Source organism: Tachyglossus aculeatus, chromosome 4 (assembly GCF_015852505.1).
Source record: "Tachyglossus aculeatus isolate mTacAcu1 chromosome 4, mTacAcu1.pri, whole genome shotgun sequence".
Classification (NCBI taxonomy): domain Eukaryota; kingdom Metazoa; phylum Chordata; class Mammalia; order Monotremata; family Tachyglossidae; genus Tachyglossus; species Tachyglossus aculeatus.
The window spans coordinates 4,314,622-4,328,675 of NC_052069.1; positions in this window are offsets into that span (position 1 = coordinate 4,314,622).

Below are 14,054 nucleotides of genomic sequence, written 5' to 3' on the forward strand. Positions count from 1 at the left end.
GTAACCTCCCCAGTGCTTAGAACAGTGCTTTGCACATGGTAAGCACTTAACAAATACCATCATTATTATATCTGTTATTTGTTTATTTATTTATTTTTACTGATGCCTGTCTCTCCCTCTAGACTGCGAGCTCATTGTAGGCAGGGAGTGTGTCTTTTTGTTATATCTCCCAAGTGCTTAATGTGGTGCTTTGCACACAGTAAGTGCTCAATAAATACGATTGAAAGAATGAATGAATACGATCTGAGTTGGACATAGTCCCACGTGGGGCTCACAGTCTTATACCCCTTTTTTACAGATGAGAGAACAGAGGCACGGAAAAGTTAAGTGATTTGCCCAAGGTCACACAGCAGACAAGTGACGGAGTCAGAACTAGAACCTAGAAGCAGTGTGGCCCAGTGGAAAGAGTTCGGGCTTTGGAGTCAGAGGTCATGGGTTCAAATCCCGGCTCCACCAATTGTCAGCTGTGTGACTTTGGGCAAGTCACTTAACTTCTCTGTGCCTCAGTTACCTCATCTGTAAAATAGGAATTAAGCCCCCTGTGGGACAACCTGATCACCTTGTAACCTTCCCAGCACTTAGAACAGTGCTTTGCACATAGTAAGCGCTTAATAAATGCCATCATTATTATTATCCATCTAACTCCCAGGCCCATGCTCTATCCACTAGGCCATTCTGCTTCTCAGGGAGAAATCTACCCAGTTTATCCTTGTAAGACTTGATTAAGGCTTTGCTCTGAATGGATTTTAGACAGCTAATAATAGTAATCGTGGTATTTGTAAAGCGCTCACTATGTGCCAGTCACTGTACTAATTGCAAGGGTAGATACAAGGTAATTGTGTTGGACACAGCCCCTGTCTCACAAGGGACTCACAGTCTTGATCCCCATTTTACACACGAGGTAACTGAGCCCTAGAGAAGTGAAGTGACTTGCTCAAGGTCACCCTTGACCTTGATAAGTGGCAGAGCTGGAATTAGAACCCAGTTCCTTCTGACTCTTCTAGACTGTGAGCCCATTGTTGGGTAGGGACCGTCTCTATATGTTGCCAACTTGTACTTCCCAAGTGCCTAGTACAGTGCTTTGCACACAGTAAGCACTCAATAAATACGATTGAATGAATGACTCCCAGGCCTGAGCTCTATCCACTAGGCCAGCTGCCCCAAAGTCATTAGTGTTCATAGAGAAGGCCCAGGAATCGAATAAAAATGAATCTCCTAAAATTCCAGAAAAGGTCTATCACCTCCTGACTCAACAAAAATTCAGATCATCCACCACACTAAAGTGTTACTGATCCACAGTCAATAAAAACTTCAGAGCAGCGTATTCCCCATTCACAACCCTCCACTCAACCAACCAATTAGTAGTATTTATTGAGTGCAGAAGCAGCGTGGCTCAGTGGAAAGAGTGCAGGCTTCGGAGTCAGAGATCATGGGTTCTAATCTAGGCTCTGCCACTTATCAGCTGTGTAACTTTGGGCAAGTCACTTAACTTCTCTGTGCCTCAGTCACCCCATCTGGAAAATGGGGATTAAGACTGTGAGCCCCATGTGGGACAACCTGATTACCTTGTATATCCCCCAGCACTTAGAACAGTGCTTAGCACATAGTAAGTGCTTAACAAATACCATAATAATAATAATAATAATAATAATAATATAATTATAAATACATTATATATAATGATAATTATATATAATTATAAACATATTATATATAATTGTAAATATAATAATAATAATAATAATAATTATTATTATTATTAAATGCTTGGAAGAGTATAATATAGCAGTTGATGGACACATTCCTTGACTACAATGAGTTTAGGGCTTACAGGCCTCCTGCGACTTGGCAATTTGTCGTCTTCACAACTATCAGGCCCCTCTCAGGATGGCACCTGGAAAGTTTCCAGTCCTTCGCCAGTCTCGGCTATGGGAGGGAGAGTGAAGCAGGGGCCTGTCCATGCCATTCCCAGCTTGGGCAGTGGCTAGCGAGTGGCAGGCCGTTGGCTACAAGTCAAAACTGCCCTGTGATGGACAGCAGCAGCATGGGAGAGAGTCCAGAGTGGAAACTCAAATTGCATGGAAGGAAGCGATGATCAACCACTTCCGGATTTTTACCAAGAAAACTCTGTGGATCCACTACCATAACAATTGCAGATGGAGCGTGAAGCGTGCTGGGAGAGATGTGTCCATGGTGTCGCTATGGGTCAGAGATGACTCCACAGCAGAAGACAACAACACTAACAACAACTATCGGCATCCTCATTAACTCACTGTGACAGCGCGCTCTCAATGGCTAAAAGAAACGGTAGCAGTTTGGGGCAGATGGCAAAGGGTCCCTGGCTTCTGTTGATCTTTGAAAGTGCACCCAACAGCTGGCAATGCCTGCATTCACCGGATACTTAACGAGGTTATTGGTCCTTCTGTCAATTAGCCAGAAAGAGAAAGGAACGCAGATCTCACTTGCCTCCTTTTAAGTAAAAGTCATGTAACCTTGTGGATAGAGCCCTGGTCTGGGTGTTAGAAGGACCTGGGTTCTAATCCTGGCCCTGCTACTTATCTGCTGGGTAGACCTTAGGCAAGTCATTTAACTTGCTCTGAGCAGCACCTGTATATATGTTTGTATAGATTTATTACTCTATTTATTTTACTTATTTTACTTTTCTATTTATTTTTAGAGAAACAGCGGGGCTCAGTGGAAAGAGTACGAGGTGTGGAGTTAGAGGTCATGGGTTCAAATCCTGGCTCCGCCAATTGTCCGCTGTGTGATGGGCAAGTCACTTAACTTCTCTGGGCCTCAGTTCCCTCATCTGTAAAATGGGGACTAAGACTGTGAGCCATACGTGGGACAACCTGAGCACCTTGTAACCTCCCCAGCATTTAGAACAGTGATTTGCACATAGTAAGCGCTTAATAAATGCCATTATTATTATTATTATCATTTACTTGTACATATTTACTATTCTATTTATTTTGTTAATGATGTGCATTTAGCTTTAATTCTATTTGTTCTGACAACTGGACACCTGTCCACATGTTTTGTTTTGTTGTCTGTCTCCCCATTCTAGACTGTGAGCCCGTTGTTGGGTAGGGACCATCTCTATAGTTGGCAACTTGTACTTCCGAAACTCTTAGTACAGTGCTCTTCACACAATAAGTGCTCAATAAATACGATTGAATGAATGAATGAACTTCCCTGGCCCTCAGTTCCCTCATCTGTAAAATGGGGATTGACACTGTGAGCCCCACGTGAGACAGGGACTGTGTTCAACCTGATTAGCCTGTTTCCACCCCAGCGCTTAGTACAAGGACTGGCACAATAGTAAGAACTTAATAGATACCATTATCATTATTAATACTATTCTGTTGTAATGAATGTGAAGGAGTCCCTGGAACACACACAGCTTCGAATCCACAACAACGTTTTAAAGCCCAGGTTGAAAATGTGCTTTATAGTTACACCTTAAGGTTAAAAAGAGACGAACCTTTGCAGTTGCTGACCTGCTGGTGCTAACCTTCTCACTGGGCCTCGTTCTCCCCTGTCCCACCGTTGACACCTGGCCCACGTCCTACCTCTAGCCTGGATCCCCCTCCCTCCTCAAATCTGCCAAACTAGCACACTTCCCCCCTTCAAAGCCCTACTGTAGGCTCACCTCCTCCAAGAGGCCTTCCCAGACTGAGCCCCCCTTTTCCTCTGCTCCTCCTCCCCGCCCCATCGCCAGACTCCCTCCCTCTGCTGTATCCCCCTCCCCACCCCACAGCACTTGTGTATATAGGTACATATTTATTATTCTATTCATTTTATTAATGATGTGTGTATATCTATAATTCTTTTTATATTGATGCTATTGATATCTGTATACTTGTTTTGTTGTCTGTCTCCCCCCTTCTAGACTTTTGGGTAGGGACCGTCTCTATTGCTGAATTGTACTTTCCAAGTGCTTTAGTACAGTGCTCTGCACACAGTAAGCACTCAATAAAAGGATTGAATGAATGAATGAATGAATGCAGGCTAGCATGAAAATATGTGCAATTTGTAAAATTACAAAATATGTGATTTAATGTTATTCATTTATATTCCTGTCTGTCTCTCCCTCTAGACTGTAAGCTCCCTGTAGGCAGGGAATGTGTCTGTTTATTGTCATATTGTACTCTCCCAAGTGCTTACCTGATCACCTTGTATCCTTCCCAGTGCTCAGAACAGTGTTTTGCACATAGTAAGTGCTTAACAAATGCCATTATTATTATTATTATTAGAACAGTGCACACAGTAAGTGCCCGTTGTGGGCAGGGATTGTCTCTCTTTGCTGCTGAATTGTACTTACCAGGCGCTTAGTACAGTGTTCTGCACACAGTAAGCACTCAATAAATATGATTGAATGAATGAATGTATATAAGTTAATCAGGTTGTACACAGTCCCTGACCCGCATGGGACTCACAGCCTTATCCTCATTTTTTTACAGATGAGGTCACTGAAGCCCAGAGAAGTGAAGTGGCTTGCCCAAAGTCAATGCAGCAGACACGTGGCAGAGCCAGGATTAGAACCCAGATCCTTCTGACTCTCAGGCCCGGGCTCTAGCCACTAGGCAATGCTGCTTCTCAATCACAGCAACATGTCTGATACTAGTCCATCAACCAATGGTTTTTATTGAGTGCTGACTGTGTGCAGAGCAACTGTACTAAGTGCGTGAGAGAGAAAGGGACATGTCTATTAACTGTTATATTGTACTCTCCCAAGCGCTTAGTACAGCGCTCTGCACATAGTAAGTGCTCAATAAATACCATTGATTGAACAATGGAGTTGGTAGACATCGTGGCTCAGTGGAAAGAGTAGGGGCTCGGGAGTCAGAGGACATGGGTTCTAATCCTGGCTCCGCCACTTCTCAGCTGTGTGACTTTGGGCCAGTCACTAAACTTCTCTGGGCCTCATCTGTAAAATGGGGATGAAGACTGTGAGCCCCACGTGGGACAATCTGATCATATTGTACCTCCAGTGCTTAGAACAGTGCTTGGCACATAGTAAGCACTTAACAAATGTCATTATTATTATTATGATCTCTGCCCTTAAATTACTTATATAGGTCATACATGGGTAGAGGTCTCCCCTTGTGTTTAAAATGGGCAGAGAACTCAATGATGATGATGGTATTTGTTAGGCGCTTACAAACGCTGGGGTAGATACAAGGTCATTGGGTTGTCCCAAGTGGGGCTCACAGTCTTAATCCCCATTTCACATATGAAGTCATTGAGGCACAGAGAAGTTCTGTGCTCAGCGCTTAGAACAGTACTTGGCACATAGTAAGCGCTTAACAAATACCATTATTATTATTATTATTATTATTATTATTATTATTATTATTATTATTATTAAGTGACTTGCCCAAAGTCACGCAGCTGACAAGCAGCAGAGCCAGGATCAGAACCCATGCCCTCTGCCTTCCAAGCCCGGGCTCTTTCCACTGAGCCACACTGCTTCTCTAATCAATCATGGTATTGATTGAGCTCCTACTGAACAAAGAGCACTGTCTCTGAGGCCAGAGAAACATTAGCTGCCCACTCCCCAGTCAGAATGGAAGCACCTGGTGTGCTTTCTTTCCCAAGTGCTGACCTTCGTTACTGTCCCTTCAGTAACTAAGGGCTCACTTAAGGGTCACTCAATAAATAAATAAATCCGGGAGGCCTTCCCAGACTAAACCCCCATTTTCCTCTTCTCTGACAAATAATTATTCTCCCCCACTTCAAATCCTTATTGAAAGTTCATCAGCTCCAAGAGGTCTTCCCTGACTAAGCCCTCTTTCCCTTTTCTCCCACTCCCTTCTCCATCATCCTGACTTGTTCCCTTTATTCATCCCTCTTCCCAGCCCCGCAGCACTTACGTCCAAATCTGTCATTTATTTATGTCTACTTATGTCTGTCTCCCCGACTCTAGACTCAAAGCTCATTGTGGGCAGGGAATGTATCTGTTTATGGTTGTAGTGTATGGAAATGACTCTACGGCACTTAATAATAATAATAATAATAATCTCTCCCAAGTGCTTATTACAGTGCTCTGCACACAGTACGTGTAAGTGCTCAATAAATGCAATTGAATGAATGAATGAATGAATCCTAACACCTCTTCACTACAACTGCAGGCACGGGCAGCGGGATAATAATAATAAAGGTTTTTATTAAGTGCTTATTATGTTCCAAACACTGTTCTAAGCGCTGGGGTCTTGTCATATGCCAGAGTCATTTCCAACCCATTGTGACACCACGGAAACATTTCTCCCAGAATGCCCCACTTCCATCTGCAATTATTCCGGTGGTAGATCTACAGAGTTTTCTTGGGAAAAAATCCAGGAGTTTTTACCATTGCCTCCTTCTGCACAGTAAACTTGAGTCTCCGCCCTCGACTCTCTCCTGGGCTGCTGCTGCCCAGCACAGGGGAGTTTTGACTTATAGCCAATGGTCTGACACTCACTAGCCACTGCCCAAGGTAGGAATGTCATGGACAGGCCTCTGCTTCACTCTCCCTCCCATAGCCCAGACTGGTAGAGGACTGGGAACTCTCCAGGTGCCACCCTGGGAGAAGAAGCTCTGGGGTAGATACAAGGTAACCAGGTTGTCCCACGTGGGGCTCACAGTCTTCACCCCCCTTTTACAGATGAGGAAACTGAGGCACAGAGAAGTTAAGCTATTTGCCCAAGGCCACACAGCAGACAATTGGCAGTGCTGGGATTAGAACCCACAAGCTCTGACTCCCAAGCCCGGGCTCTTTCCACTAAGCCACACCTTACCTGTAAATAGGGGAATGAGACTGTGAGCCCTACATGGGACAGAGACTGTGTCCAACTTGATTTGCTTGTATCACCCAGCGCTTAGTACAGTATCTGGCATGTATCTGTGAGCCCCCTCCTTCCTCTCCTCCTCTTCCCCCTCCCCATCCCCCCGCCTTACCTCCTTCCCCTCCCCACAGCACCTGTATATATGTATATATGTTTGTACAGATTTATTACTCTATTTATTTATTTATTTTATTTGTACATATTTATTCTATTTATTTTATTTTGTTAATATGTTTTGTTTTGTTGTCTCTCTCCCCCTTCTAGACTGTGAGTCCGCTGTTGGGTAGGGACTGTCTCTGAATGTTGCCAACTTGTACTTCCCAAGCGCTTAGTACAGTGCTCTGCACACAGTAAGTGCTCAATAAATACGATTGAATGAATGAAGGAATGAATTAAGTGCTTAACAAATGTCACAATTATTATTAATTATTAGTGCTCCCTGCACAATTGCCCGTTTTGTTGTCCACCCTGTGCCGGTAGTGCACCCAAAGCAATCACTTCACTTCTCTGGGCCTCAGTTCCCTCATCTGTCAAATGGGGATTAAGACTGTGAGCCCCACGTGGGCCAACCCGATTACCTTGTATCTACCCCAACACTTAGAACAGTGCCTGGCACATAGTAAGTACCTAACAAATACCATAATTATTATTATTATTATTTTTCCAATGCCAAGGGTACCTCTGTTGACTGGTGACTTGATCTTGACAACAGAAACCTCCATGGAGGAACTGATTGATTCTCGTGATGCCAATCATGATGATGATGATGATAATAATAATAATAATAATAATAATAATAATAATATTGGACACGATCTCTTGTCCCTGCCCATAGCAAAGAGAGAAGGTTGGCAGTAGAGGAGCAAAGTATGCGGGCTGGCTTGGTGTAGGAGAGTAGTGAGGTGAATAGGAGGGGGCAAGGAGATTGACTGCTTTAAAGAGGTGATTAAGTGCTTTAAGGTACCAGCGGTAAGCGCTTGAGAAAATGCGCATCCAATGCCACTGTAATGTATTCTCCCAAGCGCTTAGCACAGTGCACGCAGTGAGCAGTCAGTAAATACCTTTACAATGATCTACATGGCTCTCCTTGAATCAAAAAAGGGGCCTTTTTTGTTGATGGACCTCAATATTTTGCAGATTTTGGTTCTTTTGATGGTACTTCAAGTAGCAGATTGGTACCAGGTTTTCTTACACGTTTCAGACCCACAGATGTCTCCAATTAGAAAGCCATTACAAGTTCAGAAAGTGAAACCAATTGGCGAGGCTCTCAGAGAGCGCTCTGTAGCGTGGACGTCTCAATACTATCACACGAATGCTATTTTAACCCGGGTGGTGTTTGCCCGCCAGTGTTTCCATTGAAACTGTTGAAATAAATGCTTCCAGAGCTCACTTAGACCCTAGAAAACGGCATCGATATTTCATCATTTGATCGGGAAAGTGGATTTATTTACTAAACTCCACAGTGTAAAGGGGGCTTACCCTGGTAAACTGACTGTGTCTACTGAATCTATCGTACTCTTCCTAGGGCTCAAGAAAGTCAATCAAGTCAGTAGGATTTAATAATAGTAATAATAATAATAATAATAATAATGGTATTTGTTAAGAGCTTACTTTGTGCCAGGCACTGTACTAAGCAATGGGGTGGATACAAGTGAATTAGCTTGGACACAGTCCCTGTCCCATGTGGGGTTCACAGTCTCAATCCTCATTTTATAAATAGGTTAACTAAGGCACAGAGAAGTGAAATAATAATAATAATGATAACTAATAATTATGGTATTTGTTAAGCACTTTCTATGTGCCAAGCACTGTTCTAAGCACTGGGGTAGATACAAGGTAATCAGGTTGTCCCATGGGGGGTTCAGAGTCTTAATCCCCATTTTACAGCTGAGGTAACTGAGAACCAAAGAAGTGAAGTGATGTACCCAAGGCCACATAGCAGACAAGTGGTGGAGTCTGGATTAAAACCCATGACCTTCTGACTCCCAGGCTCATCTATAAACATCTATTACATCAGGCTGCTCCTATTTACTGAGAACTTACTGTGTGCAGTGTTCTGTACTAAGCATATGGGAGAATACACTACAATAAAACAGACACAGATTCCCTAGAGAAGCAGCATGACGGTGAATGGTGAACAGGTCTGGGAGTCAGAAGGTCATGGGTTCTAATTCTGACTCTTCCACTTGCCTGTTGTGTGACCTTGGGCAAGTAACTTCACTTTTCTGGGCCTCAAGTACCTCATCTGGAAAATGGGGATCAAGACCCTGAGCCCCACGTGGGACAGGGACTTTGTCCACTCTGATTTACTTGTATCCACCCCAGCAATTAGTACAGTGGCTGGAACAGAATAGTAATAATAATTTTACATTTAACAATAATAATAGCTATAATAATAGTAGTAATAATAATAATTGCCCATGATGAGCTTACAGTCCTGAGGGGGAGACAGACATTAATGTAAATAAATAAATACATTACCAATATGTACATATATGTAATTTATGTAAACACATAGATTTGTAAAGGGCTTTAAAAACAATAGACTAAGCTCACTGAGGGAGGGGCCCTGTCTACCAATTTTATCATGTTGTACTTTCCCATGTGTTTAGGTCAATAAGAAATAGCTTTCCCAAGATGACCCAGCAGGTAAATTTCAGAACTAAAATTAGAATTCAGGCCTTCTGACTCCCAGGCATGAGCTCTTTCTACTAGTCCACGCTGCTTCCCAATTGGATCAAATAATAATAACAATAATAATAGTGGTATTTGTTAAGTGCTTACTATGTGTGAAGCACTAAGTGCTGGGGTAATAATAGTAATAATAATAATAATAATAATAATAACATTTATTAAGCACTTACTATGTGCAAAGCACTGTTATAAGCACTGGGGAGGTTACAAGGTGATCAGGTTGTCCCACGGGGGGCTCACAGTCTTCATCCCCATTTTACAGATGAGGTAACTAAGGCCCAGAGAAGTTAAGTGACTTGCCCAAAGTCACACAGTTGACAATTGGCGGAGCCGGGATTTGAACCCATGACCTCTGACTCCAAAGCCTGGGCTCTTTCCACTGAGCCACACTGCCTCTCCGATAGAAGCAAAGGGTAGATGCAAGGTCAGCAGGTTGTCCCACTTGGGGCTCACAGTATTAATCCCCTTTTTACAGATGAGGTAACTGAGGTACAGAGAAGCTAAGTGACTTGTCCAAAGTCACACAGCTGACAAGCGGCAGAGCTGGGATTAGAACCCACAACCTCTGACTCCCAAGGCCATGCTCTTTCCACTAAGCCACGCTGCTTTTCAGAGCAGACACAGTCCATGTGTCACATGGGGCTGCCAATCTAAGAGGGAGGGAAATATATATATATACATATATATATATATATATGTATACCCATTTTACAGATGAAGCAACTGAGGCACAGATAATAATAATAAATGATGGCATTTGTTAAGTGTTTACTATATGCCAGGCACTGTACTAAGCACTGGGGCAGATCCAAGCAAATCGGGATGGACACAGTCCCTGTCCCACAAGGAGCTCACAGTCTCGATCTTGTTTTTACAGATGAGGTAATTGAGGCACACAGCAGTCAAGTGACTTGCCCAAGATAAATTCAGTGATTTATCCAAGTGACCTGCCTAAGCCAATTGATTAATCAATTGATTGATTCTCAAAAAAACCACAGTATTTGTTAAGTACTTTCTGGGTGCTAAGTACTGTACTAAGCACAGGTGACTCTAGTACATTATATCAGAGTTGGTAGACATGCTTCCTGCCCATAAGGGGCCTATAATCTAGAGAAGCAGCATGGCTTAGTGGAAAGAGCACAGGCTCGGAAGTCTGAGGATGTGGGTTGTAATCCTCTCTCTGTCACTTGTCTGCTGTTGTGACCTTGGGCAAGTCTTCTCTGTGCCTCAGTTACCTTACCTCATCTGTAAAATGAGGATTAAGACTATGAGCCCCACGTGGGACAACCTGATTACCTCGTATCTACCCCAGTGCTTAGTAAGTGCTTAACAAATACCATCATTATTATTATTATTACTGGGGGGGGGCCGCAGACATTAATATGTGGTGCTGAGGGTTGGGTGAATAACAAATGTTTGAATGGTACCTACCTAAGTGATGCAGAATAATAATAATAATAATAATAATAATAATAATAATAATAATAATACCTATGATAATCTGAGGATGCTACATCTATGAAAGAAAAAGAAGTCACTGGCCAGAAGGGTAGATCATTATCAGTGGCATTCATTGAGAGCTTACTGTGTGCAGAGCACTGTACTAAGTGCTTGGGAGAGGAAAATATAACAGAGTAGTAGACACATTCCCTGTTCACTAAGAGCTTCCAATCTAGAGAGTTGCCAATGAAGAAAATGATGTTAGTCTTCCTCCTCTCATCTTTGATTTCCAAGGCTGGTGTGAGTTGTATTTATTAAGCATTTACTGCATGCAGAGCACTGTACTAAGGGCTAGGGAGCATACAATATAACAATGCAACAGACTAATTCCCTGACCACAATGAGCTGACAGTCTATAGCTTACAGTTGGAGGCGAGAACACTGAACTAGACTCATCATTGGGCTCCAACCCAACTACCTTTCTTTTGTTCTTCTATCAGGTGTTTGTGGAGAACCTTAGAATCCACTGAAGAACCCACTGGACTAGCATGAAGCACAGGAAAATGCTTATTTTAGTACAGTGAAAAGTCTATGAAAATGGAAGTTCTTTGATATTGCACAGGGTGGCATGCTAGAATATAGTAATAATATTAATTGTGGTATTTGTGAAGTGCTTACTATGTTCCAAGCACTCTCCTAAGCGCTGGGGTAGTTACAATATAATCAGGTCAGATAAAACATAGTCCCTGTCCCACATGCTACTCATAGTAGGAAGGAGAAGAGCATAGCCTAGTGGTTATAGCCCAGGCCTGGGAGCCAGAAGGACTTGGGTTCTAATCCTGACTTTGCCACTTGTCTGCTGAGTGACCTTGGGCAAGTCACTTGATTTCTCTGTGCCTCAATTAGCTCATCTATAAAATGGGGATGAAGACTGAGATTCCCCCAGGTGGGACAGGGACTGTGTCCTACCAGATTAGCTTGTATAATAATAATGATGGCATTTATTAAGCACTTACTATGTGCAAAGCACTATTCTAAGCACTGGGGAGGTTACAAGGTGATCAGGTTGTCCCACATGGGGCTCACAGTCTTAATCCCCATTTTACAGATGAGGTAACTAAGGCACAGAGAAGTTAAGTGACTTGCCCACTTGTCACATAGCTGACAAGTGGCAGAGCCGGGCTTTGAACTTATGACCTCTGACTCCAAAGCCCATGCTCTTTCCACTGAGCCACGCTGAGGAAGAAAGCCAGTTTGGTGGATGTGTGGAGGGAGGGCATTCCAGGCCAGAGGTAGGATATAGGTCATGGGTCGATGGCGGGACAGGAGAGAATGAGGCCTGGTAAGGAGGATGGCGGTGGCAGAGGAGTGGAGGGGGCAGGCTGGGATGGAGGAGAGAAGGTAGGTGAGGGAGGAGGGGGCAAGGTGATGGACAGCGTTGAAGCCAAGAGTGAGGAATTTTTGCTTGATTCGTAAGTTGACAGTACTAAGTACTCAGTACTCAATACTGAATACTAAGAACTAGTTACTCCAGAACTTAGTACAGTGTGACACATAGTAAGTGCTTACCAAAAACCCTTCTTCTTTTTCCTCCTCCTCCTCCTTTTCTTCTTCTTCTTCCTCTCCTCCTCCTCCTCCTTCTCCTTCTTCTTCTTCTTCTTCTTCTTCTTCTTCTTCTTCTTCTTCTTCTTCTTCTTCTTCTTCTTCTTCTTCTTCTTCTTCTCCTTCTCCTTCTTCTTCTTCTCCTTCTTCTTCTCCTTCTCCTTCTTCTTCTCCTTCTCCTTCTTCTCCTTCTCCTTCTTCTCCTTCTCCTTCTTCTCCTTCTTCTCCTTCCCCTTCTCCTTCTTCTTCTTCTCCTTCTCCTCCTCCTTGTTCTTCTTCTTCTTCTCCTTCTCCTCCTCCTCCTCCTCCTCCTCCTCCTCCTCCTCCTCCTTCTTCTTCTTCTTCTTCTTCTTCTTCTTCTTCTTCTTCTTCTTCTTCTTCTTCTTCTTCTTCTTCTTCTTCTTCTTCTCCTTCTCCTTCTTCTCCTTCTTCTTCTCTTTCTTCTCCTTCTCCTCCTTCTTCTCCTTCTCCTTCTTCTCCTTCCCCTTCTCCTTCTTCTTCTTCTCCTCCTCCTTGTTCTCCTTCTTCTTCTCCTCCTTTTCCTCCTCCTTCTCCTTCTCCTCCTCCTTCTCCTCCTCGTTCTTGTTGTTGTTGTTGTTGTTGTTGTTGTTGTTGTTGTTGTTGTTGTTCTTCTTCTTCTTCTTCTTCTTCTTCTTCTCCTCCTCCTTCTCCTTCTTCTCCTTCTTCTCCTTCTCCTTCTCCTCCTCTCCTTCTGCTAGCCTGCGCTGCTTGTATCTAACAATCTGTTTGGAGTAGTGTCTTCAGTGAGTCAGTTGGTAAAATCAATTAGGTCCATCTGGTCCCCTTATGCCAGGGTTTCCAGCTAATTAGTAAAAGAGCCTCAAAATGTGATTTTTAACGATCTAGATATTAAAACATTATGTCCGAGTGGTAGCGAATAACATACTCACTTTGGCTTCAAACTTTATTTTCATCAATTTTACAACTCAGAATGCTTTAAGGGCAGCTTCCAGGTACTGAGCCAAGCAGAACAGGGAGACAGCATGGCCTATTGAAAATAGAGTGGTATTAGAAGTAGTAATAATGATAATAATTATTTGTTAAGTGCTTACTATGTATCAGACTCTGGACTAAGCACTGGGGGGAGAGGGATACAAGCAAATTGGGTTGGGCACAGTCCCTGTCCCACATTAGGCTTGCGCTCTTAATCCTCATTTTTCAGTTGAGGTAATTGAGGCCCAAGAAGTGAAGTGACTTGCCCAAGGTCACATAGCAAATAAGTGACAGAGCCAGGGTTTGAACCTATGGCCTTCTGATGTCCAGGCCGGTGCTCTATTCACTAGGCCATGTTGCTTCAGAAACCCTGGCTGCTAGTTCAGTGTCCACAATTCTCCTGATCTGAGGCCTTGAGCAAGTCACCTCACCTATTACCACATATTCAATCTGTCACCAAATCCTGTCATTTCAACCTTCCCAACATCACTAAAATCCATCCTTTCCCCTCCATCCATGGCTCAGTGGATAAAGCAT